The sequence below is a fragment of the Pteronotus mesoamericanus genome, unplaced genomic scaffold (assembly GCF_021234165.1).
Source record: "Pteronotus mesoamericanus isolate MK-2021 breed Mesoamerican mustached bat unplaced genomic scaffold, CSHL_Meso_final contig_26, whole genome shotgun sequence".
In the NCBI taxonomy this organism is placed as follows: Eukaryota; Metazoa; Chordata; class Mammalia; order Chiroptera; family Mormoopidae; genus Pteronotus; species Pteronotus mesoamericanus.
The window spans coordinates 8,786,586-8,806,883 of record NW_026555109.1 but is presented as its reverse complement, the minus strand read 5'-3'; the positions used below and the strand labels follow the sequence as shown (position 1 = coordinate 8,806,883).

The 20,298-nt window shown below is 36.1% G+C and overlaps 1 pseudogene; it reads right to left on the bottom strand.

Moving 5' to 3' along the window:
• Positions 1-781: 781 nt before the first annotated feature.
• LOC129071157 (60S ribosomal protein L27a-like) lies at positions 782-1,230 on the bottom strand (annotated as a pseudogene).
• Between the last annotated feature and the right edge of the window lie 19,068 nt (positions 1,231-20,298).

Genomic DNA, 20,298 nt, shown 5'->3' with positions numbered 1-20,298 from the left:
TATGGAGTGAAAACTCTGGGTGAGACAGGCAGGCTTAAATGCCAGTAGGTAGTTGGAAACATATGACCAAATTTTGGAGAGTGGTCTATACATCAGTACAAATAAATTTGGGAGTTATCCACAAAGATGTCTCAAGTTTATAGAAAAGATGATATAACTAAAAGAGGGGATATATAATGTTCATGTATTTATAAGTTATTTAAGCTTTTCAAAATACAAACGCATGCTATTTTTAAAAGTGTATTTATTTCCTTAAAAGAATGAGTTGGACCTAGTGATTAAAACACATTGTTTTCTTTTTGTTTTTGTTTTGTTTTGTTTTTTGGCATTATTCCTATAAGAGCACATTGGTTCTTAGAAAAAAAGGGATATCCTATATTAACCTTTGGTTTTCTTAAAGATTTTATTTATTTATTTTTAGAGAGAGAAGGGAAAATAAGAGAGAAACATGTCATGTGAGAGAAAGAGCAATTAGTTGCCTCTCTCATGGCCCCAAATGCTGACCTGGTCCACAACCCAGGCACGTGACATGCCTGGGAATTGGACCAGATAGGCAACCTTTTGGTCCATAGACCAATGCTCAAGCCACTGAGCCACACCAGCCAGGATAAATGTTCATTTTCATTTTATGTTTTATTTTAGTAATGAAATAAATATTAAGCAAGGTCTTTAACAAAAACATTTATTTAATTTTATTCTGATAAACCTATATTTTGCAGCCAAAGTCTGAATTTTTTTTTTAGCACTTGTGAGAATTTAATGAACTCCCCTCTATATGGCTTCAAGCTACTGGTACTCGGGCCCCACCAACAGTCTTTATCTTCTCCTCAGCTCTTCTGAAGAAATTGGCCTTCACAATGACTACTTTGGGAGCTTTCCCTTCCGCAGAACTTGGTAGTAGCCCTATCGCATCACATCAATGATAGAAGCAGCTCTAGTCTTGTTTTTGGCAGCATTTATACCCCTGTCTGCTCACTGACCAAGGTCCACAGTTTATAAAGGTTGGTAGTGGGGCAGAAGCTCTGGTTCCTTTTTCAGTGATAATGCCTCACACCAACTTTCCCAGAGTAACCCCGAGGGTACTTGTCAAAGTTGATCATGCGATGATGCAAGCCACCAGCATTACCTTGGCCTCCTGGGTGTTTCCTGCACTTGCCGATGTGGCTGTGGTTGTGGCTCATGTGGCTCTGAACTGCATGGGTCTTCCTCAGTCTGGATGGCATGCTGGTGGCCAAGGTGCAAGAGCCAAAAACTGATAACTTTTAAATAAACCACAATATACGATAATAGTATATTGAGAATCCAGATGTCTGCCTTTTTAACTTCAGTTAAGTAATGATTATCTTTTCAGTCTTGTCCCAAGACAATTAGCATGAAAGAAAATGCTGATTTGTGCTCAGCCTCTGGAATGGACCAAATATTCATTGGCCGTTCCAACAATGACAGCAACCATTTGCTACATTTATTTTTTATTACATCTGTAGTTAATTATTCTTTTTTTCTCACCCCATTCTCTGTGATACAATGCCCTGAAATGCAGGAATATAAGCATTCCTTTAATCTATGTGGCATATGTGCCCAAAACATTGATTTTGCAAGACTGTGAGTTCTTGAGCAACGAATCTCAAATACTGTGTAATGTGGAAAAAAAGTGAACTGCTCTATCCCTTTTTGGACAACTGCACATTTTCAACACTTTTTCTGCACAATATCACCTCAAAGGGCTACTCTAATTAGTCAAAGAATCTTTCCTGCCGGGTGTGACATTTTCGCAGACATGATGTCACCTTCCAAAATTTCTTGGCTCACTAAAGGAAATATGAAACATGTTGACGTTATGTTGAAGATTAATTGGGTTCTAATTTTTAATTTTGGAAATCTTCTTGGTCCTTTTGAGTGACAGCTGAGATCAAACTCATGAATATATTGGAATAAATTACCTAAGGGGATAACTGTCTTCAGGGAATTTACAATCTTAATAGAGATGTCATACAAGCATGAGATGACTAGTCAACTATACATGGCAGACAGTCTAAGCTTTGTGTTGGGTTTCACTACAAGAAGGGATTAAGCTAAATTTAGATAAAACTAATCTATTTCATTCTAGTATCATAGATTCTATGTCATTGTTACTGAATTTTTCATTCTATCTCCAGTTTTTGAAAGACTTTGAGACAGTATCTGGATTTGTGATTTGTTACTTTTTAAAATGTTAAAGATTATTTTTTACCTTAGTCCGGAATAAGATGGTAGGATTTTTTTTTAAATTAAATATACCTTTAACTAGGGATTAATCCATTAAATATTAATGCACAAATTTTGAAATTTAACTGCAGAATTTTAATTTAAATTGATTTTTTTCAATGGGCAAAGGACCTGGGCAGATGCTTTTCTAAGGAGGAGATACAGAGGGCCCAGAGGCATTTGAAAGGATGCTCAGCATCACTAGCCATCAGAGAAATGCAGATCAAAACCACCATGAGGTACCACCTCACACCGGTCAGAATGGCCATCATAAACAGATCCACAAACAACAGGTGCTGGCGAGGCTGTGGAGAAAAGGGAACCCTAGTCCACTGTTGGTGGGAATGCAGACTGGTGCAGCCACTATGGAAAGCAGTGTGGAATTTCCTCAGAAAGCTGAAAATGGAACTGCCTTTTGATCCAGCGATTCCCCTGCTGGGACTATACCCTGAGAACACCAAAACGCCAATACAAAAGAACCTATGCACCCCAATGTTCATAGCAGCACAATTGACAATAGCCAAGTGTTGGAAGCAACCTAAATGCCCATCAGTAGATGACTGGATCAAAAAGTTATGGTACATATACACAATGGAATACTACGCAGCAGAAAGAAAAAAAGAAGTACTAAACTTTGCAACAGCATGGATGGAACTGGAGAGCATCATGCTAAGCGAAATAAGCCAGGGGGCGAAAGACAAATATCATATGATCTCACCTATAAGCGGAACCTAACCAACAATGCAAAGAAGCAAGGAAAATATGACCAGCAACACTGAAAGGAAAAGAAATCAACAGAGACAAGAGGGAAGCGGGGGGCAGGGAAAGGGAAGGGAAGGGGAAAGTCAAGGAACATATAGCAAGAACTCATGGACAAAACCAAAGGGGAAGAGCTGAGGGAGGGAAGGTGGGAGGGGTCAAGGGAAAGACGTGGTGGGAAGGCAGAGACAAATGTATTTAAAAAGTAAATAAATTAATTAAAATAAAAAAAATAAATAAATTGATTTTTTTCATATCTAAGTTTGCAAAATATATATAAATCAATTTCTGGTTGGAACTGAAAAGTAATACTAAGTAAGCATCTTGAGGAGAATAAGAGAGAGGGGTCTAGTGTTTGAAAGTTCTAAAGAAGATCATGTTTGGAAATTCAAAGTCAATGCCAAATCTCATTAGTTACAAGGACTGGAATCTCTAACTGGATAATAAAATCAAGGCCACAGACAGGCAACCGCAGTCTGGAAGAAGGTACAGAATTGGGTTCAAGGTAGAAGCCTGTATGTCAGGCTGTGACACTGCGTGTGAAATGGCCAAGGAACAGAGTAGATACCCTGTAGTAAGGGAGCTCTGGGCTCTTTCCTAAGCTCCCCGACCCTGGCATAGGCCTGAGTCCAGAATGAGAGTCCAGGGTATCCTACAAATGTCAAAATAAGGGATACAAATACCAGTATCCAGGAAGATTTTAAAACCGACTATATCAGAGAAAGAAAATCTATCTCTGAAAAGGTTACAAAGTGAACAATTGCAAAAAGCAAGCAGGCATAAATACACAGGGCCTGAGCCTTTTCTGTGAGCAAGAAAAATGCCTACTTTTGAAATCAATGCATAAGCACTGAAATGGTCCTGCCAGGCCCTGGGCCGTGGATGAAGCCGAGAGGCCAGTGGGATCAAGTACTGTATGGCTTTGTGAGACATGGTTAGCAGTTTGGATTTCATCCTAAGCTTTACAGAAAGCCTTTGAGGTTTACACAGGTAGTGGAACAATCTAATTTGTAGTTTGAAAGAATGACTATGGCTTCCAAGTAGAGAGTAAAAGGGAAGGAGTCAAGAATGAAATTGCCTGTCAGAGATGTCCAACATTTTGTTGTCTCTGGCCACACTGGAAGAAGAGTTGTCTTGGGCCACACATTAAATGCCCTGCAACATGGATTCACACACACAAAAAAATCTCATAATGTTTTAGATAAATTTACTGCTTTGCATTGGGCTGCATTAATAGCCATGCTGGGATGCATGCGGCCTGCGGACTACAGGTTGGGCACCCCTGGACCAATTAGGAGGTCATAACAACCCAAGGTGACACAGATGACAATTAAATAGGCAGTGGCCTTGCATGGGAAAGGAGGAGATGCCAGATCCAGATATACTTCATAGGTAATATCAGCAGGAATTTCTGAAAAAGAATGTGGAGGTTCAGGGAGAGAAAGAAGTCCAAGAGGACTTCTGGTTGATGACTTAAGTGGCCGGATAGGTGCTGAAAGCACATGTCATTTATAGGTTTTGCAATTGGATTATTATTTTAGATTATTTGCAATTATCTTATCAAACATTCTCTTTGTTACTATATTCCTGTGCAAACCTAAGTAGACATTATTCAGCTAATATTACCCTCTCTTCTTACCACTCAATATAATGTTGCCTCTGTGAGAGGCTAGATGTACCTTTAACTAATCCTTATTAGGGAATGTGTAGGTGTCTTCATCCAGTGTCCTAAGTTTTGGTTGAATATTTTTATATGTTTTATACAAAGTATACTTTAATAGTGAAGAAATATGGTATATGTCTTGAAAGTGTTAAAAATAGTGGGGTCTTTGGAAAGTCCAGGTGGCTGTGTGTCGAGGGCAGTGTCAAGAGACAACCATGCTGATATCTGAGTGTGTGCCTTTGTCCAAAAACAAATTTGAAATGTCTTAAAGAAAAGTTAAGAGTTGGTGATGAAGAAATCTGACTCCCAAATATAAACTGTGTAGTAAGTACTGTGATGGAAGCATGCCTGGACTGAAATACTAATCTATCAGGGCACAGACGAAGGTTCCATTGCTGCCCTATCATTACGGACTTTGAATTGAAAGCAAACCGGCTCTCAGTTCCAACTCTGACATTCAATAGCCTTGTGGCCTTGAATGGTTCATCTTTCTGAGACTTAAATTTTTTGGTTTGTAAAAGATGGATAATAATACCCATTTTGTGGCATGGCTGTGACATTTGGAAGTACTCACTTTGAAGTGTTTAACACATTTACTTTCGTAAAAGTAATTTTTATTAAAATTTTAACAAGATTATGTAATTTTTCATAAAAAAATTAAAACATGTCTTGAGAAGGTACCCCCCAAAACTGGAAGTTTATTTGAGCCTTATTCATACCAGGGAAAATTGGAAAGAACGTATCATGAAGCATAGCAGGATATAAACAAAATAAAAGTACAAAATTGCATCATCTGTCTGGGAGATGACAAGTAATTTAGTATAGGTGAAATGTATGAAAAGATGTGGCAATTAATGAAGTCTAAAAGAGAGTGAGAAACATGGATTTGATATGATAAGGAAATTTAAATAAGCACCATTAAGTTTTTAAGCCAATTTTCAAACACTTTGCATACCTTTATGTGAACTTTTATACACAGTCTTGGTGTTTGCCATTTTAAGTGCTTGGGATATATTTTATTTGTCCTTTACTCTGGTACATAACATTATTTAAACAACTTTAATGAGGTAGACTTTAAATACAATAAATAGCACATATTTAAAGTGTACAATATGGTACATTTTGACATATGTATACACCTATGGAAACATCATCCTAATTGAGACAGAGAACCTGGCCATTGTCCCCACAAGTGTCTCCAGGTCCTCTTGTGATGATGCCCCCCATCCCGTTTTAATACTCTTCCTGAGAAGTCACCGATCTGTTTTTTGTCACATAGTTTGTATTTTCTAGAATTTTATATTGATGGACAAATACACTATATGCACTTTATTGTAGACTTCTTTTACTTAGCATAAATACATTAAGATTCATCTAGGTTGCTGCATTTGTTAATTGTCAATTCTCTCTTAGTGCTGAGTAATGTTTCTTGGGATGTTTGTACTATAATTATTAGTCCATTTCCCTGCTAACAGACGTTTGACTTCTTTCCAGTTTGGAGGAAAACCACTACTTCCACTCACTTCCATTAACCAGATCTCAGTCACATGGTCACTCCATATCTCAGAAAGAAAGGGATCATATCTTTGAGCTGATTTCTTCAAAAATAGGGTGAAGAGGATTTGGTGGGCAGTTATATGCTGTCAACCCTAAGGAGCTGAGTTTAGCTTGACCCATTTAATGACCTAATTATGTTAACCTTCTCATGACAGACAGTGTGGCTATGACTGCATCAGAAAATAGGCTTTAGGAGAGCATCTGAAACCGTTTTGTACAACACGCTGGGGAAGTACCTTCTTATACTGGAAGTCTACAAACGTTTCTACCTCAAGTCAGTTCCTGCCAGAAACCTAAGGCAAGTTCACAATTTGAAAGTCATTTTATACTGTTTTCTCTCAAGTCTTGTTCCATTGTCATGATGTATTAAGTAAATTTGACTTAATTGATAACATAAATCTCCTTTTAATTTATCATCTATCAGCTAGATTTTGAATGTGAGTATGACCTAGAATGGCAGGTCCCCCAACTCTGTGTTACTCTACATACATTATTTAAACATAAGAGTCATATCAACTTCAAAATAAAATATTACTGAAGGCCTTTTTAAGAACTAAAACTTCAAAATAATGACCCAAACTCAAAACTTTCTTTTAGTAATGTAATGTCAAATATATATAACCCAATAGAGTAAAATAGTTTATTTATTAATATTAGCAAATTTCAGTAATGTTATAGCAAAATCATCATCAAAAGGAATGTTATATTAAAATTTATTCATATTTTCACTTTTTACCAGTTAAATATCAATCCTTGTTCACTTCCACCCTCCCACCCTCCATAATAAGAGCTGGTATTCAGAGATGCGGCATCAATACCGTTTAATTTTAGAGTGAAAAAAAAGTGGGGAGGTGTTTGAATGGTAGGCTCAGAAACAAAGCAGTATAATGCTAATCTCAAAACAACAAAAACTCTTTTATATTGTGTAAGTAGCTCCAAATCCTTCTTAAGAAATTGAGATATTAATTTTTGCCTTGCTCATTTTGTGCAATTCAATACAGTTCTTCAAGTAAATGGATAAAATTAAAAATCATTTCTAGGATTCTTTTTTGTGGAATAAGAGCAATGATAAGTCTTTTCCATTAAGTTCCAGGGGTGCAGTGAATATATTAACTTGCTACTTCCACCATGGGGATCAGCATGAGGCAGTACCAATGAGAGTGGAGCTGTTTATCCACGCCATCCTAATTGGCCTCCTTAGGCTATTGCCAGCAGAACTGGCTTTCTGATTCTAATAAATAATGAAGATGCTCTGTATCTCCTGCCAGTATCTTAATGGTAGCCCAGCCTGGTCCTGGCCAGAACAAGCAAGTAGTGTGGTTTAATCATGGTTGAGTATCCTTATATAGCACTATCTTGAAATTGACTCTCTAATCACAACTTATTCTTAACCACTCAGTGAAATGAATATTAACATGTGAAAAATTATTTAGAGATATTCATATGTGACTTTAAGAAGTTACTCAATGCTTCATATTTAATATATTTTATCTATGAATAGAAGAGGAATAAGTGCACCCAGATAGTGTGTGTGTGTGTGTGTGTGTGTGTGTGTGTGTGTGTGTGTGTATTGCATCCTCAAACGTAGATTTTGTTTTTTGCTACAGGTATGGAGAGAGTAGTTATAAAAGCTACCTCTGTGTTCTTCCTCCCAGTATCTCACACACTTTAGATACAGGGAAGCATCTCTGAAGATTTGGTCTGTGGCCCAAACTCTCTACCATGATGTTACATTAAGGAAAACTTGGTGAGTTGGAGAGATTTGAAAATTAAATATCCAATCACTTACAATCTATTTTACCAATGCCTTCATTCTTTGGCTTATACATTTGATAGTCTGCTTATAATTTTTTTACGATATAGTAGAAGCCTAGCCATACAGATCTTTAGCTTCCTCTTTCACTTCAAATGACTTTTCATTCCTTTCTCCTTTAGCAAATTATTTCCATACTAAAATCTAGACTTTGCTGTCATCTGGAACTGTTCGAAAACTTGAACTTTCTAACCATGGTTCTTGTTTCTCTACTTGTTCATTTACCATCTTCTCTAAACTTATTCTTCAAGATTCCTAAATTGTTGACCCACCCCTCATCTCCTAGTCACCCTTCTCTGCCTGACTCCTTTATAATTCCCACATCCCCTTGATTCCTTAGAAAGTAATTTCAACTGCATACTATTAGAACATTCAAATTTCTCATCCCATTTATATTATATAACATTTAAAAATCAATATTAAAATCAATCCAAATAGTCTCCCTCCTGTTTTTCTTCTTGTTGAAAAATTCATTTACTGGAGACTATCAAGTCCATTTTAAGAGTTCTTGAGAAGAAAATAATAGCTACAATGGGGTTCTTCTACACATCTACTAGAATGGCTAGAACTTGAAAAAGACACACCACCCAATATTGGTGAGGATCTGGAGCATACATTGCTGGTGGTAGTGTAAATATATATAATCCTGTTTGAGAAGTATTTGGCAGTCTTTTAAAAAGTTGAACATTCACCTACATTATGATCCAGCAATTTTACTCCTAAGTATTTACTTAAGAAAAATTAAAATATATGAGAATAGGAACACTTGCACAGAAATGTTCATAACAACTTTATTAATAATTGTCAAAAATTAGAAACATTTTAGCAAGATAATGAAAAAACAAACTGTGGTATAACAATAAATTGAAATACAACCTTGCACTAGAAAGGAAAAATGACACGCAAGCATGGATCGATCTCAAACACGATGTTGAAGTCAGATCTAAAAAAATATACATTTCATATGATTACATCTGTATGAAGTTCTAGAATGTTAAACCAAATTATGCTAAAAATTTACTAGAATAGTATTTTCTTTGGGAACAGGGGAAAGTGTAAGAGGAAAATTTCTGATGTGATAGAAATTCCTATAACTAGATTGGGGTATTATTACATTAGAAATGCATTTGTCAAAACTCTTCAAACTGTATATTTAATGTCTGTGCAATTCATGATATGATTTCTCAATAAAAAATTTTAGTGAAACATTTTTAAAATGTCCCTTCTTTTTTGTGTTTAACCTATTTTCAGGAACTTTCTATTTGTCAAAATCTCTCTGCTCCTTCAATTTTACCCATCAATACCATGCTTAGGATCACCTTTTACCTTTGTCTATAGACAAACATAAGGTTTAAAGAATTATTTTTATTTGACCCTGCCATCTTCACAATATATTTTGTATTCACATTTTCTGTAAACTTTTTGAAATAATAATATCGATTTCTTTTAATTCCAACCTTCTAGTCACACGAAAGACTACTGCAATCTGGGTATAGCTCCCATCAGTCTATTAGGTCTGCTTTCAGTAATTTCACTAAGGATCCCCTTAGTTTGTACATTTGCATTCTCTTTCCTTTTGATCCTTATGCTATTTGATATCTTTAACTGCCATCTTCTTTAAATTCTCATCTTCCATGCCTCAGTTTACTTTCCATTTTGAATACCTTTGCTCTGGATCTTTTAACACCTACATGCTAGTAATTGTGTTTTCCCCAGATTCTGCATTGGTCCTCTTTTTGCATGTTTTAAATACTCACAAAGCAACAAAAGTGCATTGATTCCATTAACTACTACATATCTAGCTTGAGATGTTGCTGTACACTCCAAAATCAGAACCTGAACTTGCCTTGTCAGATAGATATTCTCCTCCATCTGATCTATTCCCTTTCTTGTTAATGGTCTCCACATTTACTGACAATGCAAAACCAACACACAAATATAAAATTACAAAACAAAACTTCAGCTTATTTAACTTGTCTTTCATGTGACTGCACTCTCTAACACCCAGTCAATCAATTATTTTAATATAATCAAGAAAAAGACCATCATTTATTGTCTTCCTTCTTTGATTCTACTTGGTTCAGGCCCTCATCTTCTCTTGCCTAAGCTATTGTAAGTGCTTCTCACTTGTTCTTTCTTTATCTATTATTTTCCTTGACTGGACTACATTGTATATTGCCAACAGTAATCTTCACTTTAAATTACAAATCTTGCTATGGTTAATTTTATCAATATCTTTTAATGGTTATCCACTCATTACCTGATAAAGCCCCATTTACTTAGTGTGTCAAATAAGGATTTCATAATCTGTCCGACAAACCACATGTGACAAACATTGTTTATTGCTCACTTCAACCTCTTCCCTTTCCTCCTTTGTCTACAAAATTTAGTTTTATAAGGTGTTTGGAAGCAACCCCTTTATCTCACTTCTTCAGAGTTGAGCATGCGTTCCTCTTCTGTCATGTAATAAATATATTTGGAAGAACCTTCTAGAAACATACAGATGTTTCTGGAAGAGGTTTTTCTCTCTGAGTTGAACCATGTCTTCTTTATTTTAGCTTTTGAATGTAATGGCTTGAAGACAAAATGTTTGAAGGTCCTGCATCTATATTGTAGTCACAGGGGAAGGGAAAAGGCCAGGGGAATGACATAGATACCAACTCAAAACCGTAATGTAACTAAGTAACACAAGCTATGTGCCAACTATAACACAGATTTTATGTGAGAAAAAAATACCTCCTGGTGTTTAAACTCCCCTTTGTCAAATAAATGCCTTCCTAGATGACATACTGTCTTCAAAGAGGTTACTTCCTATCACTCCCTTCCACACAACCCATGATCAAGAGTCATTGAAATTTTCACTATGTCTAGGACACAGTGCTACTCATTTTCTGCTTTGAATTCACACATTTTTATCTCTTAGCCTGGAATGATTTTCTCTGCCATATGGACTCTTACCCATCGTCGAACATATGCTCAAACAAGGCTTTTTCCATGAAACTTTTACTCAGGCTTATCTCAGATTTTCTCCATGTTTCCATAACCCTTAATACATGTATTTATTTCTAACCTCATCTCTTCTTATTGTCATTAATTATTTATGTGCTTAACTACCCTCTAAAACTTGAGTACCTTGTCAGTAGAAACTGTCGCTTATTTTTTTTCTCTGTATATCTGGAAGAGTGGTCAGTAAATATTTGTGTAATAAAACAAAAAAGGAAAAACAGTGAATAAAATCTACCCTGTGTATATATTCCTTTTTCTACTGAACTATTTATTTGACCTTGAAAAGTTGCCTGTGTGCTGTCTATCGAGGCAAATAGTAAATATGTTTTAGGTCACAGTGGTTTGTTTGGTGGTCTTAAAACACTATATAATTCACCCATGACTGTTATTCAATTCCATTTGTAGTGTTATTACAAATCTTAAAAGCACTTATTTTATGTGCATACATTTTGCACATATTGTCACTTATTTTGTATTTGGTTTTAAGATGGAAAAAATCACTGATGCCATGTGCCAGGTACACATCCAGGTTCTTATTGAACAAACTGATAAAATGATTTTTCATTGTTTTACATTCTGATAAAGAATGTATCTGATATACAAATAGCTATAGAACTAAATGCATTTCTAGCATGGTCATGACACAAACGTTTTGTAATTTTTTTATGGCATATTCTATGAAAGATATTAACCCTCAAGAAACACAACTGTAAACTATTTTTCTAACATATAACGCAGCAAATGATTCTAAAAATAAAGAATTTATTAAATAAAATATACCAATATATTGGAGGGAACGAAGAGATTAAAAAACAAAGCATCTGTTATAAGAACTATGAAACTGACTAAGAAAAGATTAACCTGCACTTACATCTGCTCGAGAGTAAAACAACACAAATGGGAAGATGCCAAAGTGTTCCCCTTCTCTTATCATTATCAAAAATTACTGTGATTTCATAAGGTAGTTCCTAGAAGATATAACATATTTCTTTAGCATATTGTGGGAAAATGCATGGTATATGAGACACATAGTAGGTTTTAAAGAAACCATTCTTCTCTTCCCACATTCTTGTCACATGCAACATACTTTTACCATTCTTGTTTTTTGAAATTTCAAGTAGTTATCAGAATGATGTTATTTATTTATTGATTTTTGTTAAAGATTGAAATAGTATTACTTTTGCTATGCTATAAGAATGTGGAGCATATTCCAGTCATAGTAGATGTTTAATGAATACATAGTGATTGAAAAACTAGTATCATTGATTGAAGGAGAACCTCAACAAAGTAGAAAGTAAAGGAAATAGAACTTTGAGGACAACCTCTGGATTGTTTTTTTTTTTAATTTTTATTTTATTCTCTATCTTTTTATTGTTCAAATATGTTTGTCTCCACCTTCCCGCCACCACTTTCCTCTGCTCCCATCCCCCACCTCCTTCCTTCAACTCTTTCCCACTTTGGCTTTGTCCATGGGTCATTTATACATGTTCCCTGACTTACCCTTCCCTTCCCTTCCTTTCCCCACCTCCCTTCCTTCTTGATTCTGTTGGCTTCTTTTTTCTTTCAATGTTGCTGGTTATATTTTCCTTTTTTGTTTGTTTTGTTGGTTAAATTCCACTTATAGATGAGATCATATGGTATTTTGTCTTTCACCCTCTGATTTATTTCACTAAGCATAATACTCTCCAGTTCCATCCCTGCTGTTGCGAAGGGTAGTAGCTCTTTCTTTCTTTCTGCTGCACAGTATTCTGTTGCGTAAATGTACCACAGCTTTTTGATCCACTCATTTACTGATGGACACTTAGGTTGTTTCCAGCACTTGGCTATTGTAAATTGCACTGCTTTGAACATTAGGGTGCACAGGTTCTTTTGAATTGGTGTTTTGGGATTATTTTTAATAAAAGTGTTTTCTTGTTTGTTTGTTTACTACCTGCCATGCCATTTATTAACTTTATGTTCTACTTTTATAGAGCTGTGGGAAAAATACTGATGTGAAAATCAGAAGATCTAGAACCTAGTACAGACCAGTTCTTTTACCTCCAAAGGTTGTGATTTTTCTCCAGAAAATAAATAGTTGAGCTAGCTAGATTATGCAGGCAACCTCATTTAGAGATAAAATACACAGTTGAATTCAACTAACACTTATTCACTGCCTGAGTCATGTCTGTATTGTTTGAAGGAAAATGTTTTATTCTTCTATATGTGTTTTCCTTAAAATTGTAATCAGAAAAGATTACACGTTTTGTTTTTTATATGCTCCCTTTGCAAGAGAGTTGGTGTTAAGTTAGAGAGCTGCATTTCTACTCTTTTTCAAATCTTTTAATCTTTCCTTTTTTCTCCTCATTTCAAACCCTGTCAGTTTCACTGCAAGATTATTTTCAACTCTCAGTTAACTAGAGCTTATATTACTTTGGTTCTACCATTTTATGGTAGTACTTATAGGAATTAAATACATTCAAGAAGGAATTTTATTAATTTCAAATGATTCGGAAACCATATTCTTATTGTTGTATTATTGTGTTTTTCCCCGGTATGACTTCTGATTTTCAATATATTTTATATGAAATAATTTATACAGAACTAATTATTATCAATAACAAATTTCTGATCCTGTATCAATCACTCACCAGGTACTTCAAAAGGAGGCTTCATGCTCTCTAAAAATAAATGCATCAACCTTTTCTCATTAAATCTAATAAAATAAAATAAATAAATTTTAAAAGTCGTTCAAAATAAATTACTTGTGCAAGTGTTTGTTTTGTATGCATTTGTTCAGATTGTATAAGAGGCTATACCCTTTCTCAGAGTCTCTATGGAAGCCAAAATAGTTTCTTCATTTATCAATACTTGAATCTGACATTTGGAGGCTGAGCAGTTAGAGAGAAATACCTTTGACTGGTTTTCAATCCTTCTTCTGTCATTTAAGCAAAGATTTAAAAAAAAAGAAAAAGAAAATAACCAGGACAAAATGTAATAGTTAATATTAAATGTTTACCTTTTGGACTTAGAAAAATGATTTCAAGAGAGAAACATTAGAGAATATATATAACTGCTCCTTGTTTTTTAATAAAAAATTTGGACTTAACAACCTACAAAAACATTTCAAGCATTTTAATTTACTTTACTTATTCTATTTTTACCAAATTAAGAAGGGACTGTAATTGTTGTATGTTAATAAACTATCCAGAGCTACATAATGATTTTTTTTCCTTTGCTCCATTTTTTTGTGTCTTTATTGTATCATGGTTTCTATGAATAACATTTTTGTGCAAGTTGCTATGATGTAGTAAACTGTATTTTGGGGTTCAGATAGTCTCCACCTTTAGGGACTATTTCTACTATCCATTTACATTAAAAACTTAGATCAGTTATGTACCCTTCCTAAATTCCAGGATTTTAATTAGAAAAGTTAGAATTATAATATAACTCCTGGATTTGATTTTTTTTAAAGAGTATATACACACAGAGTATAGGATGCATATAGTATTATACATACTATAGATGCTTATTATTAAACACAGTCAAGATATTTTATGCTATTCTAAAGACAAAATATTTACTGTTCCAAAACTGCAGTAGAGCCAGAAAAAAAGTTTTTGCTGCTAGATCATTCTGCCTTTCAAGAGAGTCCCAGAAGTGACTCTTCTTCATGGTGAACTAATTGTGTGTAATAATTTATCACCTTTCCCTTTTCAAAGACTAGAGTAGGAAGAAGAACACTCCTACTCTCCTTCCCCAAATGTCCACACCCTGTTCCCTATTACCTGGGAATATTTTACATTACATGACAAAAGAAACTTTATACATATAATCAAGATGATGGACCTTAAAATAGATAAACTATTCTAAATTGCTCAGGTGAGTTCAAGCTAATAGCATGAACCTTTAAAAGAAGAGCACTCTTTTAGGCTAGAAGCAGAGACATGCAGCTTAAAGTGAGTCACGGAGACTCCAACTGTGCACACAGAATCTGAGGTGCCACTGTTGGCTCTCAGATTAAAGGTCACATGTATGAACATGGAAAACGCCTCTAGGAGCTAAGAGCAGACCCAGCTGAGAACCAGCAATCAAGAACCTCAGTCATACAACCACAAGGACCTATATTCCGCCACACCCTGAGAGACCATGGAAGGTGATTCCTCAGCGGAGCCTTCGATAAAAAACCGGCAAGCCAAAACTTAGGCTGTGGCCTTATGTAACACAGAGCAGAGAAACAAGCCACCCTGGACATTTGACCTACAGACCTGTAATATAAAAATGTGTGTTACTTTAAGCCTCTACCTTGTGGTAAATGATATGGCAGCAATAGAAAACTAATACAGAGAGGAGCCTAACTAACCCAGGATTAACCAGAAGGCACTGACTGCCCTAGTAGCTGGAGTTCCAAAGCAAATCAAACAGATACCTCACCCACAACCAACAGACAATAAGCAAACAAGCTAAAAAGGGAGTGTTTGTAGAGCAAACACTTAAGAAAATTAAAAGCTGTAGAGAAATAATGTCCTATCTGTACAGTGGAGCCCAGAAGACTAACCCCCCACAAAATTTGGAATCATCGCAGAGTAATGAAAGTCCTCCTTTACAAGTGTTAAGGCTATTCTAAATAAAGGTGCAGCTTACTCGTATACCCTGGAGAGAGTTTAAAACAGCCTCTTACTGCCTGAATCAATCTTCACAGTATCCTTGCATTTTGTAAATGATGTATTGGGCTTCTCTGCAGGGCCAGATGTTGATGTGGACTTATTTGTTGGACAGGAGATTATAGAGAAGTCCGAATATAAAAGTGTCCACTCTGGCTTTCATTAGGGAACAAATGAGCTATGGCCAGTCCTGGGGTTTAAACAGGGACCCAGGCTTAAAGCACAGCTGTTTCTTTATATTTCCAGGTCAGAAAAAAAAACAGTGCTGCTCGAAATTGACCAGGTCCCTTGTCTACCCCCTCCTGGTCTTCAGGCTGCCCTTTGAATTCAGCTGGTCCCCAGCTGTTTTGGCATCCTGCCTCCCTCACCAGCTTCCCTCAAAACCCACTTCACATAGTAGGGATTAAGACCAAGAAAGACAGTGGAGCTCTTCTGTCCATTTCAATCACAGTTAATGTATCTTTGTTTCCTCTGGTAAGGACCCCAAAACTCCAGTCGTGGAGTGCATTACATTTGTGAAACCATTTTACCTGATTTGGCAACTTGTTTTCCTGTCTCCCACAGTAGATTGAGTCAAACTTTCATTCACAGGGTTGTCTGGAGCATTTTTTGTTCTCTTATTTATGGCTATGCATCACTGTAGGGAAATGTCTCATTTTTTATTCCTACCTCAGCGATCATCTAACTGCCCTGCTCTGGGTAATACACAAAGTGGACTATACAAAGAAGCACTTTAGTTTTACTCATTCTAAATTTATTGCCTTTTTAAATTTCATAGCATCTTTTGCTCAATGTATTATGCATAGTTTCACTTTTGGCAGTCTGAATGTCTACCAGGACACATGTCCAAAATCCAGTCTTGGTGGTAATCGATAAACAAGAATAGCTTTTGCCAGAGCCATTAATGCCTGCATTTTATTCTTTCTTAACAACCTACTTCTAAAAAAAGACAAAGTGAGTGAAAACCTTTAACTAATGCAAGTCCTGTGGGTGTTACTGTTCATCCTTTTACCTCTCTGCTACAAACTTTTATTTTTAATCAAACATTTCAAAAAATTTCTTTTCTACAGAGATCAATACCTTCTTATATGAAATAGGCATACTTTTCTGATATTTGTATTCAGAGTTTCTAAGTAGCCCTTTAGTTACTGATGCTACAGTTCAAAAGCTGAACAGAGTGTATTTGACTGTAATTGGCTATATCAAATTGTGACTTTATATTTCCTAAAGTCTTCTAAGAGTTTTACTAGAATTTCTCTATCCACTTGTCTCTTATCTTGAAATCTAGTACAGGGCTTCTCAAGCCTTAGCTTACACATGAATTCCTTGGGGATGATGTCAAGATTCAGAATTGGATTCAGTAGGTCTAGGGTAAGGCCTGAATGTTTGTATTCCTGAAACATTCTCGAGGTAAAGCCAATACTTTTCTTCAAGGCTACATTTTGCAAAGTCAGGCTCTAGTATGTGTGTTAGGCGCATCAAGTATAGACTCAGGACAGTTAAATTCTGCTACTCACCAATAGGGTGACCTTGGATGTCTTCGCTACCTTTTCTCTGTCCTAGCTTATTCATATATATTATTACCTATCAAAAAATTTTATAGTTAAGATAGAACCAAGCAACATACCTCACCCATAGAAAACACCCAATAATGGTCCTTTATAATTATTTCATTGTACTTTTTATCTCTCACCCACCTATGTTTGCACAGACAATTTTTACTCAAAAGACAAGCAAGACAGGAAACAGTGGCGAGTGTCTGTGTAGAGAGGAACCTGGACAGAGTCTGTAACCAGATAATTCTGGAACAATCAGAGTCTAGGTTGTGGGGCTCTTGTTCTTTTTGTCTGAAAGGAGGTGAGCAGAGTCAATGGGGCCATTAGGAAAAGGGACATAAATAAATGATGCCCAGTCCTTATAATGGAGGTAAGCAAGATCTGTATCTAGATAGGCACCTTTTCTAGATTGTATTTTATAGGCAGGTGTGTTCTAGAACCAATGTTACCTTTGAGGCCACCTAGAGAGAGATTAAACTGATCCAGCATAATCTGGAACAGTTTCTTTCAAGGATGACATTGCAGAAGGACTTCCGCCAACCCACAGATGCATCATGTAATATCCTGCATTGTCTGGCTCTCTCTTATTTGTTATGTGCTTCTACATATTGCTTCTTGCTTTCTCCTTATTCATCCCCTGTGAGAGAAGAAGTGCTGTTTTAATTTTCGTGGATGCAGACAATGATATTTAGGGCAGCCTCAAAACCTCCAGTGACAGAGCTGGCCGCTCTACATCCAGGGTACTCCACTCCTCCTCCTGCTTAGAGAAAGGGAAACATGTAAGAAATAGAAATTAATGCTCAAAGTTCACAGTGGATTAGTTCATAGGGAAAAATTCTTCTCTATGACTGTGTATGTAAAGCATATTTACATGCCCCAACCTCTTTCAAAACAAGAGGGGGAAAAAAGCAATAAAGAAAGTGAAATGAATGTTAATGAAAATTATGGACAAAATGGTTATGAAAGGATTATGGAAAACCCTGGATTGCCAAAGCACTTACAGAACTTTTTTTCTTTTTTTTTATGCAAGTGAAAGAGAGAAATGGATAGCAAAAAAATAGAGAGCAAACACACAGTCTGATCCATCATAATGCACATCTCTCTTTTTCTTGCCTTTTCTTCCTGTATTTAACAATTTTTGTTCTTATTGTTTCATAGAAAAACACAGTTTTAGAGTTGGAGAGTGGTTCAGAGATCATCTCTGTGCAATGATTCATTTTCCATAAGGGTGGAGTGGTCTGATGAAGGCATCCATGAGAACCTCATCTCTCCATTCCCAGTCCATCTCTCTCCATTACAGAAAGCTCCTCCCCTCTGGTTGATTTTGCTTTCATTCTCAAGGACAAGATTAAATAGCAAGCCCAGCAAAAACCAGCAATGTCCCTATTTTAATGCCTTTAGTAGTGGAATGTGTTAGCTATTGATTTTGCTTCTTGTCTGTTGAACAATATTTCTCCACCCATTTCTCTAGAAAATTAACTTAGACTGCAGAAACGGACACACTGCTCTGCCTGGATGAACTGCAGCATTATATTGTGTTTTTATTAGGTTGCAGGTAAATTAAGTGACCCAAGTGAACCAATTAGACTCTTTCACAAAGATTGATTTAAGCAAAATGGGAGACAAAAAACTGCAAGAGTGAAGAAGCTGGATATGAAGGAAGCGTGTGAGCTGGAGGCAAAGCTTCATTGGGCTGTTCTTATACGTGGGTCCAGGACTACCTAAGATCACTGCCATCTCTTAGAAAGAGGGTCCATTGATCACTTTAGTTGAGTTGCATTACACTCACTTGCATCTAAGGTTCCTAACTGATATGCTGTTGTATTGCCCAATGGCATTTAAAATAGACATGGAAGTACCTGATTTTCAAGTCTTTGTCAAAAACTCCAAAGGCTTCTGATAGTCCAAGCTGCATTTAAAGAGTTCTCACTTAATATATTGACACTTGACATGAGGCATTGTAGCAGCCTGTGAATTGGATCTCTTTTAGTGTTCTTCAAGAAACTCAAGAAATGACTTGATTTTTAAAATTGCTTTTAGTTGATGGATCCTTTCTTTGAAATTGACTCTTTGAAAAAGGCTGTGGCTCATGTTTAGATATTTTACCTTTAAATGCTTTTCTTTGATATTTTTCTTGCAATGTTTATTCTTTCTTTTTATTGAAAACAAATGGAGGTCACTTTACAACTTAAAAATATTATATTTTAAAGTTTATTATGCATATTTGCACTGTCTCCTGTATTAGTTCAATTTTAATTTAAAAAGAAAGAATCCTCACTTCCTTTTGCTGTGAATTTTTCTATTGACTTGTTTCCCTCAGCCTGAAAACACACAGGGATTTCCTTTACTCATGATGTTCAGGCTTTAATTTAGGACAGCTATTCACATGCAAGTTGCTTCAGGAAAAGAAGGGGTATTTACAGGCTCCAGCTTTGAAACACAGTCTGAGAACCTGCCTAAAAAGCTGGCAGCTGGTCAGCCCTTATGTCTCCAGGATCTGCTCACCTCCCTCTTACTCCATTGCTGAGAATGTCTTCCAACTGCCACACATCATCAAGCCTCCTCTGCAGTCCTTCTCTCCACCCTCTACTTCTAGAACCTCACTATGCTCATTAGTCATTACCTGACAGCATAACATCTGTTCCCAGTCCTCTACTGAAACCGTTATTGAGAGTCCTCGATTCTTGCTTTAGGTCTCACTGTCTTTTAATTTTGCATGTTTGACACTTCTGACAGCATAGTACTCCCTGACTCTTTGTTTTCTCCTTCACCATGTCCTATCTTTCCTCCTATTCTCAAAAGGTGGTAGTTGCTTTCTAAGATTTTTTGCTTTAATCTCTGCTGTTCTACCTCCCCCATGTTCACATACAATGGCCTCCTCTCCCTCTATGAGCCCATGCATTTATATTGCTGGCTGTGAAGCAATTAGTATCTCAAACAACTCATTTGCATATTCATTCTCTTAGATGTATTAGTGAAAACATTTTCCATGTCAGGTATTGATATAGACACTGGGGGGAAGATGGCACAAAGTAGGTGGGAGCTGAGCCCATGTGCTAG